Source organism: Heterodontus francisci, chromosome 29, assembly GCF_036365525.1.
Source record: "Heterodontus francisci isolate sHetFra1 chromosome 29, sHetFra1.hap1, whole genome shotgun sequence".
In the NCBI taxonomy this organism is placed as follows: domain Eukaryota; kingdom Metazoa; phylum Chordata; class Chondrichthyes; order Heterodontiformes; family Heterodontidae; genus Heterodontus; species Heterodontus francisci.
This window is the reverse complement of record NC_090399.1, coordinates 15,159,724-15,183,992: the sequence shown is the minus strand read 5'-3', so window position 1 is coordinate 15,183,992 and position 24,269 is coordinate 15,159,724.

Sequence of the window (24,269 nt, the reverse complement as noted above, 5' to 3'; positions counted from 1 at the left end):
CGTCACGTACACCCCTGACTTGGAGTCATCTGTTTGCTTAGTGCTGGTTAAAAGCAAAACAAAATACATCTGCTGGCCTTGTTCTTGTTTTCTGACCTTGTCTAGCATTAGCACATCTTATCTCACACACTGCTTTTTCAGGAGGGTTCATTTCTCACAGTTCTCACCGTTGTGTAAGGCTGGCTATTTTTTACTTCATGCTCTGCAGATGCTTAGCTGTTAGCCATCTGGCTACACTATAGACTCTGGAGCAGTTCCTACAGATTGGAGGGCGGCAAATGTAACCCCACTATTTAAGAAAAGAGGGAAAGAGAAAACAGGGAATTACAGATCAGTTAGCCTTACATCAGTAATGGGAAAAATGCTAGAGTCTATTATAAAGGATGTGATAGCAGAACACATGGAAAGCATAAACGGGATTGGACAAAGTCAGTATGGGTGTAGGAAAGGGAAATCATGCTTAACAAATTTATTGGCGTTTTTTGAGGATGTAAATAGTAGAATATATAATGGAGAACCAGTGGATGTGGTGTATTTGGATTTTAAGAAGGCTTTTGATAATGTCCCACATAAGAGGTTAGTGTGCAAAATTAAAGCACATGGGATTGGAGGCAATATACTGGCATGGATTGAGAATTGGTTGACAGACAGGAAACAGACAGCAGGAATAAATGGGTCTTTTTCCAGGTGGCAGGCAGTGACTAGTGGGGTATATCAGGGATCAGTGCTTGGGCCCCAGCTTTTCACAAAATATATTAATGACTTGGGTGACGGAACTAAATGTAACATTTTCAAGTTTGCAGACCACACAAAGCTGGTGGGTGGGGGTGGGGGGGGGGTGTGGGGTGGGGGGGGGGGGGGAGTGGGGTGTGGAATGTGAGTTATGAGCAGGATGCAAAGAGGCTCCAATGTGATTTGGACAAGTTGGGTGAGTGGGCAAATGCATGATAGATGCAGTATAACGTGGATAAATGTGAGGTTATCCACTTTGGTTGTAAAAACTGATAGGCAGATTAGTATCTGAATGGTGATAGACTGGGTAAGGGGGAGGTGGAACGAGACCTTGGTGTCCATGTACACCAGTCGCTGAAAGCAAGCATTCAGGTGCAGCAAGCAGTTAGGAAGTCGAATGGTATATTGGCCTTCATTGCAAGAGGATTTGAATACTGGAGCAAGGATGTCTTACTGCAGTTATACAGGGCCTTGGTGAGACCACAACTGGAATATTGTGCGCAGTTTTAGTCTCCTTATCTGAGGAAGGATGTTCTTGCCATGGAGGGCGTGCAAAGAAGATTTACTAGGCTGATACCTGGGTTGGCAGGATTGATGTATGAGGAGAGACTGGGTCGACTAGGCCTATATTCACTAGAGTTTAGAAGAACGAGAGGGGATCTCATAGAAACCTATAAAACTCTAACAAGTCTAGATACAGGGAGGATGCTCCTGATGGCTGGGGATCCAGAACCTGGGTTAACAGTCTCACGATCTGGGGTATGCCACTTCGAACAGAGATGATAAGGAATTTCTTAAGTTGTGGAGAGATACAGCACTGAAACAGGCCCTTCAGACTTCACCAAGTCTGTGCCGACCAACAACCATCCATTTATACTAATCCTACATTAATCCCATATTCCCGACCACATCCCCACCATTCTCCTACCACCTACCTACACTAGGGGCAATTTACAATGGCCAATTTACCTAACAACCTGCACGTCTTTGGTGGTGGGAGGAAACAGGAGCATCTTGTGGAAACCCATACAGTCATCGGGAGAACTTGCAAACTCCGCACAGGCAGTACTCAGCACCAAATCCGGATCACTTTAGCTGTGAGGCAGCGGTGCTAACCACTGCGCCACTGTGCCTTCTTCCCTCAAATGAACGTGAACCTGTGGAATTCTCTACCACAAAAGGCAGTGGAGGCCAAGTCATTAAATATATTCAAGAAGGAGATAGATATATTTCTTAATGCCAAAGGGATCACGGGATATGGAGAGAAAGCAGGAACAGGGTACTGAACTAGACGATCTGCCATGATCTTTTATGAATGGCGCAGAATGCCCAAGGGGCCGAATGGCCTACTCCTGCACCTATTTTCTATGTTTCCGTGACCCTGAGCTTCCAGTTGCTGTCCATTTCAACATCTATGCCCCTCGCCCCACACCGCTCTCATGCCCACATATCTGTCCTGGAAGTGCTGCAGTGTTCCGGTGAACATCAACTCAAGCTCGGGGAACAGCTACTCATTCACCGATTAGGCACACTATAGCCTGCCGGACTGAACATTGAGTTCAAAAATTTCAGAGCATGACGACCCCCCACCCTTTTTATTTTTAGTTCTTTTTTCTTTTTTATTTGTTTATTTCATTTTGTTTCATCATTCATTTTTTTTACCATGTACCTACTCACTGCTTTTTATTCATGTTTGTGCTTTGGGCCAGGCTGTTGTATTTTTTTGTTAATTAACACCCTGTCTGCACTAATACATTGTCTTTTAGCACACCGTCAACATATCGTTTGTCTTGTCCTTTCAATACCTTCTCTTTGCTGAACCCTTGCCCCACTCCTGCTTTATTTGCTTAAAACCTATTACATTTCTAGCCTGTGCCCATTCTGATGAAGCTTCACTGACCTGAAACGTTAACTCTGCTTCTCTCTCCACAGATGCTGCTGGACCTGCTGAGTATTTCCAAAATTTCTTGTTTTTATAACTGAATTGAAATATTGGAGATGTTTAAATCTACATATATCTCACAAGAGAGAGAGAGAGAGCAGCGGGAGCAGAGATATAAAAAGCGCACCAAGAAATCGGAGGCGAGAGAGACAGCAGCGGGAGCAGGGGGAAAGATTGAAAAGTGACATCGGAGTGACAGAATGACAGAGAGCGCAGCGAAGCAGAAAGCCGGCCAGGGTCAATATGCAAGTAAGCTTTTAATTTAACTTAATCTCAATCAATCAAATATAAAATAAGACTTGATCTATTCATTAGTGTGTAAATTAAAAACTGAAGTGGATTTGATAATTTATCATACAGAGTGAGAGGGACACGCAGGGGGTGTATTCGCTCAAATTTGGACAACTTAATACATTAATTGCATTACGCATTATTAGCATTTATCATTATTTGCAAGGTTTACTAGTAGTAGTAAGGGTTATTAGAATTGGCCTATTACCAGGAGGTAATTACTATGTAATCAAGAATAGAATAACTTTAGTTGAAAGTGGTAGGAGCATTTAATAAGCGCAGTAAGTTCTACAATACATAGGCATTATTCTTAGTTAATTAAGAAAGTAATTAAAGTAAATTAACTATTAGGGTAAATAACAATGGCTGGACCAGTGTTGTGTTGCAGCTGTGGTATGAGGGACCTCCTGGATGACAAGGCGATCCAGGAGAAACATGTCTGCAGAAAGTGTAAGCAGCTCGAGGACTTCCGGATCAGGATTATTGATCTGGAAGCGGAACTGCAAACACTGCGCAACATAAGGAGATTTATCCACTTTTAAGCCCACTAAAACCGCTAATACCTCCTCCCTTTCAATGCTAATTTGTTCAAGTACATCACAGTCCCCCTCCCTGATCTCTACACCGACATCGTTCTTCTCCATAGTGAACACAGATGAAAAGTAATCATTTAAAACCTTACCTACATCCTTCTGCTCCACACATAGATTGCCATTTTTGTCCTTAATAGGCACGAACCTTTCCCTGATTATCTTCTTGCCCTTAATATACTTGTAAAATGCCTTGGGATTTTCCTTTATCTTGCCCACCAGTGTTTTTTTCATGCCACCCCTTCGCTCTCCGAATTACTTTTTTAATTTCCCCTCTACACTTTCTGTGCTCCTCTAGGGCTGCTGCTGTTTTCAGTTCTCTGAATCTGCCATAAACCTCCCTTTTTCTCCTTATCCAATCCTCTATATCCCTTAACATCCAGGGTTCGCTGGACTTGTTGGTCCTACTCTTCAGGGGAACATGTTGGCCCTGAATTCTCACTATTTCCTCTTTGAATGACTCCCACTGGTCTGATGTAGACTTTCCTACAAGTAGCTGCTCCCAGTCCACTTTGGCCAAATCCTGTATTATCATGTTAAAATTGGCCTTTTCCCAATTCAGTACCTTTATTTCCGGTCCATCTTTGCCCTTTTACATAATTACCTTAAATCTTACAGAATTATGGTCACTATCCCAGAAATGCTGCTCCACTGACACTTCTACCACTTGTCTGGCTTCATTCCCGAGGATTAGGTCCAGTACCGCCCCTTCACTTGCAGGATTTTCTGCGTGCTGGCTCAAAAACTTCTCCTGAATGCACATTAAGAATTTTGCCCCCTTTAAGCCTTTTGCACTAAGACTACCCCAGTTAATATTGGGGAAGTTGAAATCCCCTACTATTATTAACCTATTATTTTTACATCTCTCTGAGATTTGCCTACATATCTACTCTTCTATCTCTCCCTGACTGTTTGGAGGCTTGCAGTACACTCCCAGCCAAGTGATTTTCCCCTTTTTGTTTTTAAGTTCTACCCATATAGCCTCATTTGAGGAACCTTCCAAGATATCATCCCTGCTTACTGCAGTAATTGAGTGCTTGATTAATGGTACAATGACATCCCCCGCCCCCACCCCTGTCACTCTTGAAGATTCCATACGCCGGAATATTGAGCTGCCAATCCTTGCAACCCAGCCTTGCATTATTCGCTTATGCCTTAACAGGTCTATATTTACTCTGCCTTCCAGACTGACTTAGTTTCGCTTCTATATTGGCTGTGCATCACATCCTACGTTACCTCCACTTGGTATTCCGTCCCCTGCCAAATTAGTCTAACCACCACCCCCTCCCACCACCACCTGTCTCCCCCCCCCCCCCCCCCCCCCGCCGTCCCTCAACAGCACTAGCAAACCTTCCTGCAAGGATGTTGGTCCCGTTTCTGTTCAGGTGCAACCTGTCGGACTTGTACAGGTCCCTCTTCGCCTGAAACAGACCCAGTGATCCAGGAAAATAAAGCCCTCCCTCCTGCACCATCTCTGCAACCACTCATTTATCTGCTCTAACCTCCTATTCCTAAAATCACTAGCACGTGACACTGGGAGCAATCCAGAGATTACAACCTTTGCCATCCTGCTTTTTAATCTGCTACCTAACTCCCTAAATTCTTGTTGCAGGACCTCATCCCTCTTTCTATCTATATCATTGTTACCAATGTGAATCACGACCTCTGTTCATCCGTCCCTTCAGGATTTCCTGCAGCCACTCTGTGACATCCTTGACCCTAACACCAGGGAGACAACATATCAGCCTGGAGTCAGGTTTGTGGCCACAGAAACGCCTAGTTGTGCCCTTACGATAGAATCCCCTATCATTATAGCTCCCTCACTCTTTTTCCTCCTGTGTAGCTGAGATATCTGTGGTGCCACTGCATTCTGCTGAGAAGCTATCTCCCCCAACGGTATTCAAAGGGGAAAGTCTGTTAGAGAGGGAGATGTACCCAGGGGACTCCTGAACTACCCCGCCTAGTTCTTCTACTCTGCCTGACGGTCGCCCATTCCCTTTCTGCTTGTCTTTACCTGCGGTGTGACCTCCTTCCTGCACGTGCTATCTATGATGATCTCCACCTCACATATGCTCCACAGTGTCTCCAGCTGCCGCTCCAGATCTGAAACACGGATTTCGAGTAGCTGCAGGCGGAGACACTTCCTGCTCATGTGTTCGCCACTGGAAGTGTCCCTGACTTTCCACATTTCACAGGAGGAGCACTCCACGCTGCCGAGCTGCCCTGCCATGACTTAACCTTAATCTACACCCTTAAATTATTCAAAATGAGAGATTATTTACACTACGGACCTTGATTCCCTAAAAAAAATTACTTACTTTATAAAAAAAAGTGTAGACCTGAACTTTCTCTTTACTTTAGTTCCTGACCCAGCTATTTACTGATACTACCTAACTGCAGTTACTCACCAACCTTGCAATTTTCCTGTGATGTCACTGTTCGAATCTTTTTTTCAAACTCAGTCAGTGCCGCACCAACTCCTGAAGAGGTCCGACTGTTCTCCGCTCCTGAAGGTAAGTGAACGCCCCAAGCCTGGTGTTGAATTTATCTGCGCCCTGTTTTAGGTGCTCCCACAAAGGTCCAACTGCTCTCTGCTCTTGAAGGTAAGTCTGTTTAGATGTTACAAAGATAACAATAAGACAAAACTAAAGACTTTGTATCTGTATGCACGTCACATTCATAACAAAGTAGACAAACTGATGGTGCACAATGAAGTAAATAAATATGATCCGATAGCTATTGTGGAGACGTGGTTGCAGGATGATAAGGATTGGGTCCTGAATATTGAGGGGTATATGACGATCAAGAAGTAAAGGAAGCTAGAAAAAGGTGGAGGGGTAGCACTATCAATCAAGGATGGCATTTGTGTAATAGTTAAGGTTGACCTTGTTTTGGGAGATCAGGATGTAGAATTGGTTTGGGTGGAGATGAGGAATAGTAGGGGAGAGAAGTCACTAATGGGAGTGGGCTACAGGCCCCTAACATTAACCACAATGTAGGATGAAGTATACAAGAAGAAATATTGGGTGCTTGTGATAAAGGAATGGCAATAATTATGGGTGATTTAAATCTATATATAAACTGGGAAAATCAAATTGGAAATTGTAGCTTGGATGAGGAGTGCTTTCAAGATAGTTTCTTAGATCAGCACGTTTTGGAACTAACCATAGAGCAGGTTCTATTAGAATTGGTATTGTGTAATGTGACAGGATTAATTAATGACTTCAGAATAAAGGCACCTCTAGGTATCAGCGACCACAATATGATTGAATTTTGCATCCAGTTTGTAAGAGATAGAAGTGGGTCTAAGACTAGTATTTTAAACTTAAATAAGGGCAACTATGTGGACATGAAAGCTGAAGTAGCTGAAGGGAACTGGGTTACTCAGCTAGGAAATAGGAAAAAGCAGTGGCAGTCATTTAAGGGGATATTTCAGAATACTCAGAGTAAGTATATTCCTACTATAAAGAAAAATTCTAAGGGGAGGACCCAACATCCTTGGTTAACTACAAAAGTTAAGGAAAACATCAAACTTAAGGAAAAGGCAAATAATTGTGCAAAGGTGAGTGGCAGGTTAGACAATTGGTCAGTATATCAAGAATGGAAGAGAATGACGAAAAGGTTAACTAGGAGAATGAAACTAGAATATGAGACTAAGTTAGCTAGGACTATAAAAACTGATAGCAAGAGTTTCTACAGGTATTTCAAAGGCACAGAATAAGTGAGCGCAATGGTTAGCACTGCAGCCTCACAGCTCCAGGAACCATAATTCGATTCTGGGTACTGCCTGTGCGGAGTTTGCAAGTTCTCCCTGTGTCTGTGTGGGTTTTCGCCGGGTGCTCCGGTTTCCTCCCACAGCCAAAGACATGCAGGTGATAGGTAAATTGGCCATTGTAAATTGCCCCTAGTGTAGGTAGTTGGTAGGGAATATAGGATTACTGTAGGGTTAGTATAAATGGGTGGTTGTTGGTTGGCACAGACTCGGTGGGTTGAAGGGCCTGTTTCAGTGCTGTATCTCTAAATATAAATAAAATAAAGTGAGTGTTGGTCCTCATGAGAGTGAGAATGGGGAGTTAATAGTAGATAATAAGGAAATGGCGGATGAAATGAACAGATATTTTGCTTCTGTCTTCACTATAGAGGATACAAAAAACATTCCAGTCATCGCAGAAAATCAGGAGGTGTTAAGAAGAGGAACCTTCTGAAATTACCATCACCAGTGAAGCATTACTGAGCAAACTGATGTAGCTGCGGGCTGACAAGTTCCCAGGTCCTGATGGGTTTCATTTTAGGGTCTTAAAAGAGGTGGCGAATGAGGTAGTGGATGTGTTGGTGTTAATTTTTCAAAATGCGCTAGATTCTGGAAAGTTTACATCAGACTGGAAAGTAGAAAATATATCCCCTCTATTCAAGAAGCGGGCAGGCAGAAAACAGGTAACTATAGGCCAGTTGGCTTGACGTCTGTCATTGGGAAGGTATTAGAATCGATTATTAAGGAGGCTTTAGCTGGGCACTGAGAAAAACTCAAGGTAATCAGGAACAGTCACCAGTGACCCGGGTTCAATTCTAGGTACTGCCTGTGTGGAGTTTGCAAGTTCTCCCTGTGTCTGCGTGGGTTTCCTCCGGGTGCTCCGGTTTCCTCCCACATGCCAAACACTTGCTGGTTGATAGGTTAATTGGCCATTATAAAATTGCCCCTAGTATAGGTAGGTGGTAGGGAAATATAGGGACAGGTGGGGATGTGATAGGAATGTGGAATTAGTGTAGGATTAGTATAAATGGGTGGTTGATGGTCGGCACAGACTCGGTGGGCCGAAGGGCCTGTTTCAGTGCTGTATCTCTAAAACTAAAAACGAAAACTCTAATTAGAATTGACATTGCAAAATGTTCCTCTCTCCGCGTCGATCTCCCTCTTTTCCTAAACCACTAACATTATAAACCCCCTTAAAAGGACACCCTGAATCGACGTGTTCTCTCAGGCCACTGTCCCATCTCCAACCCTCACGTCTCCCTTCTCATCGTCCAAAGGATGCTGTTTCAGAAATTTTTCAAAAGGTGGCGAGGTAGGGCGGTTTGGGGATCGAGTACCAAAGAGCAGGTCGAAGGCGGCTTAAACATCTGCCAACGATGATGGGACAAAGATTTCCCTTTTTTAAAAAAGTATGCAAAATAACAACGAACTCATTCATTTCGTGCAGAGGCTGCGTGAACAACAAACAAAAGGAGGAAGTCGGTCTGACGTAATAAGAACCATTCGCCTCAAACTGGCCCAGGAGGCGCGTTGATTGCAGCCAATGACCTTAAAACGTACAGGTCATTTTAGACATGGATGTCTTTTAGCAGAAACATATTACTCTGTTGTTTATATAATGTTCAAGTCCTTAAAAATATTTGACGATACCCACCTATGGAGCAGCGCCTTGAGAGGTCCGCTAGTATTTAATAAATGGCATTAGCCAGTGATGCCTGTTCCATAAATGAATACATGAATACATGGTGCACAATATTTAACAATGTTAAAGCATGTTGTGAAATGGCAAGCTCGGGCGTTGTAGGGTTGGAAAAGTTGCCTCAATCGGTGCGCCTGCGGGTCTATATTCGCACATAAGAGATTTTTCCACTTCCCGGTCTGCCGTGAATCAGAGTCCGTATCGAATTCATTTCCAATCTATTACTACTGGGTGGATAAAGGCTATGTTACAGTTTAAGACGAAATGATTAATTCTGTGCAGCAATTAGTTATGGTTCGTTTCATCACATCGTTGTCGATTTCAGATAATCGCTGTTTTTCTTTATTCGTGGGATGTAGGCATCGCTGGCTAGGACAGCATTTACTGCCCATCCCTAATTGCTCTTGAGGAGATAGTGGTTCTTGAACCGCTGCAGTCCATGTGCTGTCAGGAAGGGAGTTCCAGGATTTTGACCCAAAGACAGTGAAGGAACGGCGATATAGTTCCAAGTCAGGATGGTGTATGGCTTGGAGGGGAACTTGCAGGAGTGGTGTTCCCATGCATCTGTTGCCCTTGTTCTTCTAGGTGGTAGAGGTTGCGGGTTTAGATGGTGCTGTCTAAGGAGACTTGGTGCAGGAGACTCTTATGCTGCAGTGCCTCTTACAGATGGGACACACTGCTGCCACTGTGCGTCGGTGGTGGAGGCAGTGAATGTGTGTGGATGGGGTGCTGAACAAGTAGGCTGCTTTGTCCTGGATGGTTTCTAGCTTCTTGAGCATTGTTAGAGCTGCACACATCCAGGGAATGGAGAGTATTCCATCACATTCCTGACTTGTGCCTTGTAGATGGTGGGCAGGTTTTGTGGAGTCAGGAGGTGAGTTACTCACCACAGGATTCTTAGCCTCTGACCTGCTCTTGTAGCCACGGTATTTATATGGCTACTCCAGTTCAGTTTCTGGTCAATGGTAACCCCTAGGATGTTGACAGTGGGGGATTCAGCAATCATAATGCCATTGAATGTCAAGGGGAGATGGTTAGATTCTCTCTTGTTGAAGATGGTTATTGCCTGGCAGTTGTGTGGCTAGAATGTTACTTGCCACTTATCAGCCCAAGCCTGGATATTGTCCAGGTTTTGCTGCATTTTTCATGGACTGCTTCAGTATCTGAGGAGTTGCAAATGGTGCTAAAAATTGTGCAATCATCAGCGAATATTCCCACTTCTGACCTTATGATTGAAGGAAGGTCATTGATGAAGCAGCTGAAGATGGTTGGGCCTGGAGGAATTCCTGCAGTGATGTTCTGGAACTGAGATGATTGACCTTCAACAACCACAACCATCTCCTTTGTACTAGGTATGATTCCAACCAGCGGAGGGTTTTCCCCCTGATTCCCATTGACTCCAGTTTTGCTAAGGCTCCTTGATGCCTTACTCGGTCAAATGCTGCCTTGATGTCAAGGGCGGTCACTTTCACCTGACATCTTGAGTTCAGCTCTTTTGTCCATGTTTGAACCATGTTTGATTGGTAGCAGAATCCAGCCCAAAATTTTTAGCTACTATTTTCAAAGGGAAGATCAAATAATTACAAATGGTCACCATTGCTGATATAATTTAGGAACTGGTGGATCGTTGGTAATGAATTAGGAGATAGTAATCCAACAGCAAATCACAGAATCCCTGGAAATCAAGACAGCGAATCGGCTGTGATTGCTTCCTCAATGCAGCTGCTAGATTGAATTTGCATCCTGACTTGGAACTATATCGCCATTCCTTCATTGCCGCTGTTTCAAAATCCTGGAACTCTCTTCCTAACAGCACTATGGGTGTACCTAACCCACATGGACTGCAGCGGTTCAAGAAGGCACCTCTCCACCACCTTGTCAAGGGCAATTAGGGATGTGCAATAAATGCTGGCTTAGCCAGCGACACCCGGATCCCGTGAATGAATTTTTAAAAATACAACCATCCACTGAATAAATAATTCAAAAATGATGAATGTCGATTTATTTTCATCACGGCGTGTAAACCATGTTTATTTTCAACAAAACCAATATTGTAGCCGATGAACTATAATACATTGTGGTGTGCTCGAGTTTATCTACATTGTAGTAATGAGATTGTGAAGCTGTTTTTACAAAATATGAGAATCTAGCTAACATCAGTTCAGACTTTCAATGTGTGCAGCACTTACTGGTGCATCTAGTGTGGGTAATCATTGTACACACAGCGAAAGATTTCAAGTGAACATTAACTCACCATTCAAAGGAGTAAATTAAACTGGCGATAGTAAAAAAACAGGTCATGTAGAAGTGATCAACCATTGATCCATATTTGCTTCCAATGACAAGGAATCGATTTAATAGAAGTTTTAAAAACATGTAGGGAATTGGTGGGGGAAATAGCAAATAACTATTTCCACTGACTGGCGTAAATGGTGAAGGCTCGTCTATTTCAAATTGTCACCATAAGTGAGGAGAAAGTTTAAGAGAAATTTTCTCGTGCAGAAGATGTTTGGAGCGTGGAATACATTGCCACAGGAACAGTAGATGCAGACACCATTGCTCGCTGTAATGGTACATGAAATTTTAGTTGGTACATTGGGAGTCACTCGATGTGCAGTTGGTGGATTGTGGACTAGTTCATGGTGTTACCTCTGCAATTCATTGCAAGCATCCTGATTTTCCAGCTTCGCAATCCTTTAAATACAGCAATAAATTTCCATTCATTGCATTTGTCACCAGCATTTCGATGAATTTAGTCAAGAAAGCCTGGAAATGTATATTTGAAGATGTATCTACAAATACATCACACGAATTGACAGCTTCATTCTATTAGACAGTTCTTTGTCATCAAAGATCAAAGAGCAAGTTCTATTGATGTATTGTGTAATTATGACAATAGTATTCCACGTTTTGTAAGCACAGCCTAGTGTTGTTGCTCATAATGACTCGATCCATCGATTTATTTGGGTAGATTTTCAACTTGCTTCCAGAGTGTTGGAAAGGACAATCCAGCTGGGAGTATACTGGGCGGCCGAATCACTCACATTTTTTCACTGTCGCTGAAACTGAATTTCACGCCCTGACACTAGTCTGCTGTTTGTTTGCAACGTTTTTTTTTTTTGGTTCGATTTCAGAGCTGCAGGTTTTCCTTTTACCTGTAACGTTATATATAATTTGACCCTAGTACTGATGGATTTTGTGTGCACTTGCACTTTTGATACTCTGCTGACGGCCAATGAAGGAATCAATTTTCTCCATTTAACACTGTAAACTGGTCAACCTGCTGTTGTTTATTAACATTAACCTATAAAGTATTTATATAACCACAAAGTTACAGAATTTAATTCATCGGATAGTGCATTATAACGTCGGTGCTACCAAGACGCAGTTATTTTCAAATTTCCGCCGGTCTCAACATTATATTATAAATCAATTTTTTTTTGGTTCCGATTGTACTTAAAAATCTTCTGATATTTAATAATTCCTATATTCCTCCCTGTAATTTTAGGTATAAGGTAAACCGTTTGTTTTCATTTTGCATTCTCTTCAAATGCACAGTAGATTCAGAGTTTCTCCAATGTACTCAAATGAAAAAATAAATTAAGACTTGCATTTATATAGCGCCTTTCAGGACCTCAGGACTTCCCAACTCGCTTTACAGTGACTATTTGAAGTGTAGTCACTGTTGCAAAGTAGGAAACGCAGCAGTAAACTTGCGCCCAACACTCTTTTTTTGTGAAGTTGATTTAGGGATCACCTCCCTCCTGTACTTCGAAATAGTGCCACAGGATCTTTTACAGGCATCTGAAAGAGCAGTCGGGGCCTCGGTTCAACGTCTCATCTGAAAGACGGCATCTCCGATTGCTCTGTACCAGTACCGCACTCAAATATCTGCCTAGATTTGTTGTGCTCGACTTTCTGGAGTGGGACCAATAACTTTCTGACCCAGAGGCCAGATTGCTCCCCATTGAGCCAGGGTTGACTGTAAATATTGACAGCACCCTAGAGAGCATTTGAACCCATACGCTTGACTTAAGAGGCCAGTACCTTACCCGTTAGAGCACCAGGGGTACTATACACATGGCAATGTCTCCTCTGCTATCATATTCCTCTCCAAGTTTTCAAAAATGTGGAACACTTAATACCTTCCTCTGTCTTCTATTCCTCCTGTAATCTAAGGATTTTCAAACATACATTGAGACTCAACTATTTGATACTTTATTGGCTCTATTCTCTCCCTTGCGCTTTTAAACATTGGATTCTCGCTTAGAAGGTTAAAAACGAATACAATTCTCTTGCCACCTGTCCCATGTCTTTCGTTGTATTCGCTGCAGTACCAGACTGAGATGGATGACATTTCACACAATTCAACCAGCTCCAGAAACATAGATTCGGCCTCAGAAAAGTTGTAAGGAAGTTCCATTCATATCAATTCAATTATTCTGGTTGTATAATCAGGGCCGACTTCCTCTGGTCTAAAATCAAATTTGTTCAGAATGTGATTAAAATCTGTAGAGATAGAACCAAAAGAACTTAATGAACCTTCATATCTTGAAGGCAGCAACCAATAACTCAACCTTACTAAAAATGACCAAATCGTAATTTAAAATAATAATTTAAAAAATCCAGATGGACTATTTATTTAGTTTATCCCTAAATAAAACCAGAACGCATACAACCGAGAAAATCCAGAGGCAGAAAAGACCACTCAGCCGTCAGTCCTCAGGCATGAGCATCTCCCCATATCACTTAATGATCCGATTTTTGAGGGAACTCTCATTTCCTTTCCACACATCCCTTGAAACCCTTCATCCCATGTATCAGCATTCTAACAGCGTTATTTAGGATTCTCCTTGTTCCACGTTTCTGGGGAAATCGTATGTAACTGTTCACATACCAACTGGATAAAAATATTGAACTGAACAACACTTTATAAAAGTATTTACCTCCCCCAACTCTTATATTCCTCTGACAGCCCTCAACAACTACAATTACGGCCCGCATAACCAGAAAGATGACCTCTTGAAATAAACAATTTGCAAAGGTACATATAATTAGTTCACCACTGCTTTCTTAGTGTGAGTATGACAATAACAACAGGCAAGTTTCGAAAGAGATGCAGTGGTTTTTGTGGAGGTTCATCAGCTCTGTAACACAGGACTCTGTGCTCTACAGGCTGTTCCCAGGGACGCACACCGACATAAACATCAACTGCTACTGGAGGACCATCAACTCGGTGAAAGACGTGCTTTGGTCTGCCCAAAACTTGCTGGTCTTCCAGCGCAAAGAGTTGTTCATGACCGAGTGTTGCAGCCTGGTACAATCCAAGGTCCAGGACTACGTGCTGAGGGACGCACTAAAGCTTGGGGCAGCTGCCGCAAAGGCTCAATGGGGAAAGGCCTCTGTGTAAGGTCCCAAACAGGGCTGGAACCTGTACAAAACTCCTCGGGCGGTATGCACCAGAGAATGTATTTGCTGCGTATTGCAAATGTACATTGTATATAAAATGGAATAGCAAGAGCTGTGAGGCACCTCGTGTGCTGTATCGAAAGAATCTGATCTCTATTGCACTTCTCTAAAATGTCCAATTTGAAATGTTTTGCAATGCATGTCTTACAAATTTAATGAATATAGTATACTTTTGGGGAAAGGAAAGGCAGAAATGCCAGTAGGTCCTGTAGAACATGAGTTAAATTGATGACCGTCTGTCTGCTTACTTCGTCCTTCTTAAGATGACTGATTTTGCCAGTCATAGAGTTATACAGCACAGAAACAGGCCCTTCAGCCCATCGTGTCTGTGCTGACCATCAAGCACCTAACTATTCTAATCTTATTTCCCAGCACTTGGTCCGTAGCCTTGTTTGTTATGGCGTTTCAAGTGCTCATCTAAATACTTCTTAAATGTTGTGAGGGTTCCTGCCTCTACCATCTCTTCAAGCAATGTGTTCCAGATTGCAACCTCTGAGCGAGTTTTTTTCCCCTCAAATCGCCTCTAAACCTCCTGCCCCTTACCTTAAATCTATGCCCCCTGGTTATTGACCCCTCTGTTAAGGGAAAAAGTTTCTTCCTATCTAACCTATCAAATCCCCTCATAATTTTTTATACCTCAATCATGTACCCCCTCAGCCTTCTCTGCTCTATGGAAAACAACCCTAGCCTTTTCAGTCTCTCTTCATAGCTGAAATGCTCCAGCCCAGGTAACATCCTGGTGAATCTCTTCTGCAACCTCCCAGTGCAATCACATCCTTCCTATAGTGTGGTGCCCAGAACTGCACACAGTACACCAGCTGTGGCCTATCTAACGTTTCATACAGTATTTACTCGGGGCTCTAAGAAAACATATTTGTGCACTTAACGAGGAAGAACATTAATGAAATAAAATAATACACGTTTTAATGGGGAAGGAATGATCAGAAATTCGCTTGTTCTGCTGCAGGGTTACATTGCATCGATATTTGTCATCAAATCAAATGAATGTTCCGCGGTTTCTCTAACGGGCATCGATCCACAAGGACTCGTTCATATCCGGCTTGCAAGATTAAATCAACCCCTATATTTTATTAAAAAATAAACTAACATTTAAAACAGCATTATATGAAAACTACAGTTACCACTTACCCCTCGCATGCAGTCTGTTCCCGTTGCTACCTCCCTATCACTTTGCCATTACATTCCACAGAAACAGGTCTCTGAGACTCTCTCCACCAGGCCGGAGGCCATAATGATCTTTCTAATGTTGTTAAATGAACCGATGTCCGAGTTCTCAAGCCACCCTTTAGAAATGTATTATTCGTCCAAATCACCAGTGTTTCTTTCAGCCCCTGTCCACGTAACTGTGTATCCATGTAACAGTGAACCCCATTTCTGCAAAATTCATGGTGCACTTCAGAAGCTTTCACTCTCCCTCTACTGAATTTGTGTGTCAGCATACTGGAAAACAGTGAGATTCACTCTCTGACCTCTTAGAAAGTAAGCTTAGTTGTCCTTAGACCCGACCGTATTGAATTTCAAGTCTTTCAAACGATAACCAAAAATAAAAATTTCATCATACCTAAGTGAGACGCCTTGAAATAAAAGGTGCGAGATTATTTGGTTTCCGAGAGTACCGTCCATATAAAAATAATCTCCTTTCAATTGCGTTCACCTGCGAGTTTCATTTATTGCAACGCTGCTTATGTTTGAATCTTATTATCAGACGTTTTTATACTTCTTATTTAGCTGCGACAGTCTTACTAAATGCCCCCGGCTGTGGTCCCGGAGTTCGGACGTCTCCAACGTGACAAATACACTGAACCCGTGAAGTTTGTGTGTAAATGGGGAAATTAGTAAAGATCAGTCGAGCCATTCATGTGCTGTATTTTAATGCGTGCGTCGATTGGCCACCTGCAGCGCATTTTCACTGGTGCTGAGCAGTGTCTGAATTCCACAGCCCCGGTGGGAATTCCAGTCTGGAAAACTCCTCTTTAAATTGATCCATTTCCTTTTTTGAGTGACCAGCTGACCTTTGCAAGAAATAGCTGAATGCACTAACGCAAACTTCCGTCTGAAAAGACTGTCTGGAATGTTAGAAAGTTCGTGCGAGATTTCCGCTTCCCTCCTCACGGGCGGATGATCGGGCGGGGAAGAGCACAGGCTGGAAAGGATGCCGGCAATTCATCTAATAACACGTGATGCTCCTTTCAGGGCATGACCAACCCAGCTTGCTGCTGCATACATGAAGTGCAGGGCACCCCTGAGATACCTTCACTTGCCTTACAAGCAATTCGATGGTTCTGCTTTTCAGAGAAACGCGCATCTTCTCCCTTGTGTTGTAGGACCTCGCTGAGGGTATCCGGCATCCACAGTATTAAAACATCCCAGCCTGATACATGAACAGTATCATAACTGTGTCTGCTGCTGCACAGAAAGGGATTGTGTATTTGAACTGAAAGTTGTTTGCGAAAAACGTTTGGAAGAGATGCTCACAAATAAAGCGTTTGATAATAAATGAATTGCTTCTATTTAAAGGGTCTGCGCACTTGGCATGAATCTGGATCGGGTCTTCCGTTCCTGTTAGCAGCGGTCGTGAGGTGGACATGTTGCTAGACTAGTAATACACAGGGTTGGATTGATAACCTGAATAAGGGTGAGTTCAAATCGCCATCAAAGCAAATTGAGTATTTAAGTTGTTTTTTAAAAACAAAATGTCAAGAAAAAATTAGCATTGGTCAAAGTGACTGAAGCTGTTGTTGTAAAGCACAACTGGTTCACTGATGTCCGAAGGGAACGAATCCTTGCAGGGCCTGGCCAAAATGTAACTCCAGTCCCAGTCCAAAGCGGTTGATACTTAACTACGCTTTGAAGTGCCAGACCACCTTAGAGTCATAGAGAGGGAAATACAGCACCGAAACAGGCCCTTCGGCCCACGCCGACCATCAAGAACCCATTTATACTAAATTAATCGCATGTTTCCCCTCTCACATCCCCACCAACACTGGGGGCAATTTTTACAATGGACAATTTACCTATCAACCCACAAGTCTTTGGCATGTAGGAGGAAACCGGAGCACGCGGAGGAAACCCACGAGGTCACCGGGATAACTTGCAAAGCAGGCGATACCCAGAACCGAACCCAGGGCGCTGGAGCTGTGAGGCTGTGGTGCTAACTACTGTGCCGTGACTTTGCCCAATCTACACCTTCCGAATGTAACCAGGATTAGGTATTAAATGTGACACCTGCATACCAAGAATGTTTTTTTTTAAGTGCCGTTCTCTGAACATCGTGTACAATTGTATTGAGATAGAGTTGAGCTCTGTCTCACAGATACTTTCTGTCCGTAGTGGGTTCAATAAGCGGATCTAAAGTGCACGCTTTGCGGACAGAGTATTATAAATAGTGACGCTGACTGGAAAATAACTAACATGCCGAGCAGCAGACAGCCTGAACAGACTCGACGCTGATCTGAGCGCAGTCACGTACGAAGTAAACCAACCGCATGCAGACAGGTCGGTTTGCAAGGCTTGTCGATGTAAATGAGCTTACGTGTAAAATGAGAATCTCAACATCAGCAGCATTTCAATTCAATGACGAACACGTTTACAGTCCTGCCTTCACTGAACTTACCGACAATGTGACCAATTATGACCTTAATACGACATTCACGTTAAATTTCACGCCATTTTTAGTTATCCTCTCAAGAACATAAATGATACGCATTTTGTGACGCCATTGTATTTGCATCAACGGATGCGAATTTGGTGATACCATATCCACGATTTTCATTAAGCAACCGCGACAAATGAAATATTTGAGATCAGGTACCTGAATACATAACAATTTCTTTTCGTTATATTGGCCCTGCAGGTAAATTTGGGGGAAATGCCAAATTGTCTCATTGCTTCAAATCTAATTGAGAATTCCTCCATCTCTGCAAATATTAATCACATCAAACCCACATACTCTTCCTGAAATTTAGGATGCATATTGACGCTAATGCAACAATCATTTTACAGTAACTGACCAATGCACCATATGGCAAGATTGTCCCCTCTCATTTGTGGCCTTTAATGTTCTGTCTCGCTAAAATACACAGATTTCCATCTTCCCAGTTGTATTATACTACAACCTAGTTATTGATCACTGCCTCCGTTAAATAACAAGAATTAAGTCAAATTGGAAGTCCGAAGACAAATGTACGCTTGACCACTAAGTGATGTTTCACATTGGATCCCGCCCAGTACATTTTACAATCTCATTTCCCATTAGTGCTATGTATCTTTTGTCTTCAGTTCAGTTTATCTTTTGAATGAGCTCATGAAAAGTTGAAGATGGGAGGCCATCCAGCAGATGCCGTTCCTCCCTTCTCAATGATTCTTTGCCTATGTTTCCCAGCTCCCCTTCTACCCCATCTGCTCAGCGTGGAACTCATATCAGCTCACCTGTTCTTCTCCTGAACTCTGCAGTCAATCACCCTCTCCACTTTGACTTCACGCCATTATACAATCAGCCTCATTCCTTTCCATGCACTCCTCGGCCCACAACTCTCACTCTGCCCAACGAGTTCAACCCACCTCCCCCTCAGACTCTATCACCTTCCCTCACCAGCTTCAGATCAAAGCCCTTGGTCCCCACTCCCACCAGCAGCATCATGTGAAATCCCCCCCCCCCCCCCCCCACCCCCATCTCGAGTTCCTCCTTATTCTTCGGCGTGTTACCCGGCTCTGGGAGTTGATCATTTTGGATATCAAAGGCTGTGAGCTCTTCGATTGGGAATAAAGTGTTGCAAACACTTCTGTAAACGACACAAATTGTTGATTCCCGGTAATGGGAAACGGACAAGAAGGGGAAAGCGGGTCGACAAGGTTCAGAAAGTGCGCAAGGACGGACATGTCATGGGCGATCGACCTGAGAAAGGGCAGGGCAGAAGGACATTACTTTGGCCCAGGGGGTTGAAACAGCGGAATGAGGTACATCAACGTCACCTTGTGCCTGTTAATGCACGGTGACTGGAAAATCCCAAACTAAGGTCTTTTGAGATGTAAGTCGACAATAAAGGTACTCGAAGAACGCAAAAAATGAAATAACCGGATTGCGAACAGATAGTGTGCACTTAAGACAATGTATTATGGCTGACGAAACTAACATGATTTTAGGGATGGGTGACCACCAAACGGAATAGTAGGCGCAGGCAAGTAATGCAGGAGTCCCCTGTGGCCATCCCCCTCTCAAACAGATATACCGCTTTCGATACTGTTGGGGGGGGGGGGGGGGGGAGGGGGGGAGGGGGGGGATGACCTCCCAGGGGAAAGCAGCAACAGCCAAGTTCGTGGCACCACGGAGGGCACAGCAGGGGAGGAAAAGGGGTGGAAGAGCTATAGTGATTGGGGATTCTATCGTAAGGGGTGCAGATAGGTGTTTCTGTGGCCGCAAACGAGACTCCAGGATGGTATGTTGCCTCCCTGGTGCTAGGGTCAAGGATGTCTCGGAGCAGCTGCAGGACATTCTGAAAGGTGAGGGTGTGCAGCCAGAGGTCGTGGTCCATATTGGTATTAATGACGTAGGCAGGAAGAGAGATGAGGTCCTGCAAAGTAAATATAGGGAGTTAGGCAGAAGGTTAAAAAGCAGGACCTCTTGGGTTGTAATCTCAGGATTACTCCCTGTGCCACGTGCTAGTGAGGGTAGGAATAGGAGGATAAGGCAAATGAATGTGTGGCTGAAGAGCTGGCGTAGGCGGGAGGGCTACAGCTACTTGGATCATTGGGATTTCTTCTGGTGCAGAGGTGACCTGCACAAGAGGGACAGGGTGCATCTGAACTGGAAGGGGACCAATATCCTTGCGGGGAGGTTTGCAAGTAGTACTCGGGAGGGTTTAAACTAGTCTGGTAGGGGGGGGTGGGGGGTGGGACCCAAAGTAGTAGTCTCTCTGATGAGATAGTTGAGACAAATGTAGAGGTTAAAGTAAGCAAGTCCAGTAGGCAGGCCAGGCAGGGGCAGGGGCAGGACAAGGAGTGTGGAAGGTCTGGCAGGCTAAACTATATTTACTTTAATGCAAAAAGCCTTACAGGTAAGATGAACTCAGAGCATGGATCGGTATATGGGATTGTGATATTATAGCTATTACGGAAACGTGGTTGAGGGATGGGCAGGATTTGCAGCTCAATGCTCCCGGTACCAATGCTTCCAGCGTGACAGAGATGTAGGTAAGACAGGAGGGGTGGGGGGGGTTCACTATTGATTAGGGAGGACATCACGGCAGTACTTAGAGAGAATATCCTGGGGGGAACGTCCAGCGAGGCCATAGGGATAGAACTTAGAAATAAGAAAGGGGTGATCACTTTGATGGGATTATACTATAGGCCCCCCCAATAGTCAGAGGGAATTGGAGGAGCATATGTGTAGGGAAATCAAGATAGGTGTAGGAAATATAGGGTTGTAATAGTAGGTGATTTTCACTTCCCTAATATTGACTGGGACTGCCTTAGTGCTAAGGGATCAGATGGGGAAGAATTCAGCAAGACCTAGAAAATATCCAGGCTTAGGCTGATAAATGGCAAGTAACATTCGCACCACATCAGTGCCAGGCAATGGGAACCTCCAACAAGAGAGAATCTAACCATCTCCCCTTGATATTCAACGGTATTACAATTGCTGAATCCCCACTGTCAACATCCTAGGGGTTACCACTGAGCAGAAATTGAACTGGAGTCGCCATATAAATACCATGACTACAAGAGCAAGTCAGAGGCTAGGAATCCTGTGACTCACCTCCTGACTCCTCAAAACCTGTCCACCATCTACAAGGCCCAAGTCAGGAGTGTGATGGAATACTCTCCACTTGCCTGGATGGGTGCAGCTCCAACAACACTCCAGAAGCTTGACACCACCCAGGACAAAACAGCCCACTTGATTGGCACACCATGCACAAACATTCACTCCCTCCACCACCGATGCACAATAGCAGCAGTGTGTACCATCTACAAGATGCACTGCAGCAATGCACCAAGGCTCCTTAGACCGCACACTCCAAATCCGTGACCTGTACCACCTAGAAGGAAAAGGGCAGGAAATGCATTGGAACACCACCACCTGCAGTTTCCCCTCCAAGCCACACACCATCCTGACTTGGTACTATATTGCTGTTCCTTCACTGTCACTGAGTCAAAATCCTAGAACTCCCTTCCTAACAGCACTGTAGTTGTACCTACACCAAATGGACTGCAGCAGTTCAAGAAGGCATCTCACCACCATCTTCTCGCGGGCAATTAAGGACGGGCAATAAATGCTGGCCTAGCCAGTGATGCCCACATTCCATGGAACAAATAAAGAAAATAATGTTTACCTAACTGGCTGAAGTTTTTTTGAGAAGGTAACAGAGAGGGTTGATGAGGGTAACGCCGTTGATGTGTGGTACATGGACTTTCAAAAGGCATTTGATACAGCGCCACACAACAGACATGTGAGCAAACCTATAGCCCATGGAATAAAAGGTATGATAGCAACATGGATATGTAATTGGCTGAGTGACAGGAAGCAAAGAATAGTGGCTAATGGATGTTATTAGGGCTAGAGGAAGGTTTGTAGTGGAGCTCCTCAGGGGTCAGTGTCGGGACCTTTGCTTTTCCTGATATATTTTAATGACCTAAACCTTGGTATACAGGGCACAATTTCAAAGTATGAAGATGATACGAAACTTAAAAGCATTGTGAACTGTGAGGAGAATAGTGTGGAACATCAAAAGGAAACAGACAATCGGTGGAATGGGCAGACAGGAGGCAGATGAGATTCAATGGAGAAAAAAGTGGTGATTCATTTTGGTAGGAAGAACACGGACAGACAATATAAAATAAAGTTACAATTCTAAAGGGGGTGCAGGAGCAGGGGGGCCTGGGTGTATATGTGCATAAGTCATTGAAGGTGGTAGGACAGATTGAGAGAGCGGTTCATAAAGCATACAGTATCCTGGGCTTCATTAATTGGGGCATAGAATGCAAGAGCAAGGAAGTCATGTTGAACTTGTATAAGACACTCGCTTGGCCTCATCTGGAGTATTGCATCCAGTCCTGGGCGTTTAGGAAAGATGTGAAGGCATTGGAGAGAGTGCAGAAAAGATTCACAAGAATGGTTCTAGGGATGAGGAATTTCAGTTATGAAAATAGATTGGAGAAGTTAGGATTGTTTTCCTTGGAGAAGAAAAGGCTGAGAGGTGATTTGATGGAGGAATTCAAAATCATGAAGAGTCTGGACAGAGTAGACAGAGAGAAACAGTTCCCAGTCGTGAAAGGACTGAGAATGAGAGGGCACATATTTAAAGTACTTGGTAAGAGAAGCAAAAGTGACATTTGGCAAAACTCACGCTGAGTAGTTAAGTTCTTGAATGCGCTGCCTGAGAGTGTGGTGGAGGCAGGTTCAATCGAAGCATTCAAAAGAGAGTTAGACAATTATATGAAAAGGAAGAATTTGCAGGGTTACGGGGAGAAGAGAGCGGAATGGAACTGAGTGAATTGCTCTGTCGGAGAGCCGGTGTGGACACGATGGGCCGAATGGCCTCCTTCTGCACTGTAACAATTTTGTGATTTTGTGATTCTGCATTTGACTAGTAGCTTTGTATGTGAAAGCGTGCGTTACTGAAAAAAAATATAAACTGGGGAATGGAGGATTAATAATTTAGAACTGAATTATGTTTGTGAACCATCCGTCCGATAATATAAATAAGCAGAACTAATATAAATGATTTTGCACTGTATATAGGCTGCAACTGCAAAGAAAAGGCCAAGAATGGCTTATATTGATTTGTCTCTGACTATAATCAGTACCGGATTTGCACTCAAGCACAGCATATCGCGCCATCCAACATGATTCCATCTGTCTCTTGGTTTCAGGCGAAGTCATCGACAGTTTAAAATAAAAAAAACTGGCATTTATATAACGCCTCTCACGATGTGCCTCTGCGCTTTACAGCCAATGAAGCACTTTGTGAAATGCAGCCGCTGTTGCACTGGAGGAAAATACAATTTGAGCACAGTCGGATTCCGCAAACAGTATTGAGATAATGACCAGATAATCTGTTTTTGTTTGAGGATAAATATCGGCCAGAGCACAACGCCACTTGCTCAGAGCAGCGCCATAGGGCCCTCATGTTCACCTAAAGGGGTACCTTTCGCTTCTGTGCATTTTCGAATCCGAAAGACGGCACCTCCGGCAGTGCAGCGCTCTCGTAAGATCAGTTTTGTTTTGGTGCTTAAGTCTGCTACAGCTGAACTTGAATTCACAATCTCCCAATTTAGAGGCAAGAATGCGATCCCCTGAACCACGGCTGATACAGTTACCCGATTACTGCAAACCTGTACAGGAGCTGGAGTTTCTGTCAAGATGTTCATTGTTGACACGTGGCGGTGGCTCGGCCCAATAGAAAATCATTAGCATTACCTCGGTAATATTGGCGCTGAAATCACAGATTTATGATTAGCTGAATGTAAACTTTGGGTCACGTCTGTCGCGTCTTTCCGCCCCTTCATTCAGCTTCAAAACCATCATCATTGAGCAATATGCAATTTAGGGACATGGAACTTACAGTCTAATTATAAAACCGCGCAAATGACAGCATGGCTAATCGATACTATCGGTGCTATATTTCCTATGATGTGTGCTTATCAAACTCCATCAACGCTGCATTCTTACATGACTCGTGAAGTTAAAAAAATCTGCTCTAAAGACTAAAAGCTTTTAATTCTGTGCAGCAGTGAAGTGTGGGTGTATCCTGTGTTCTCAACTGGAAACCGCAAATA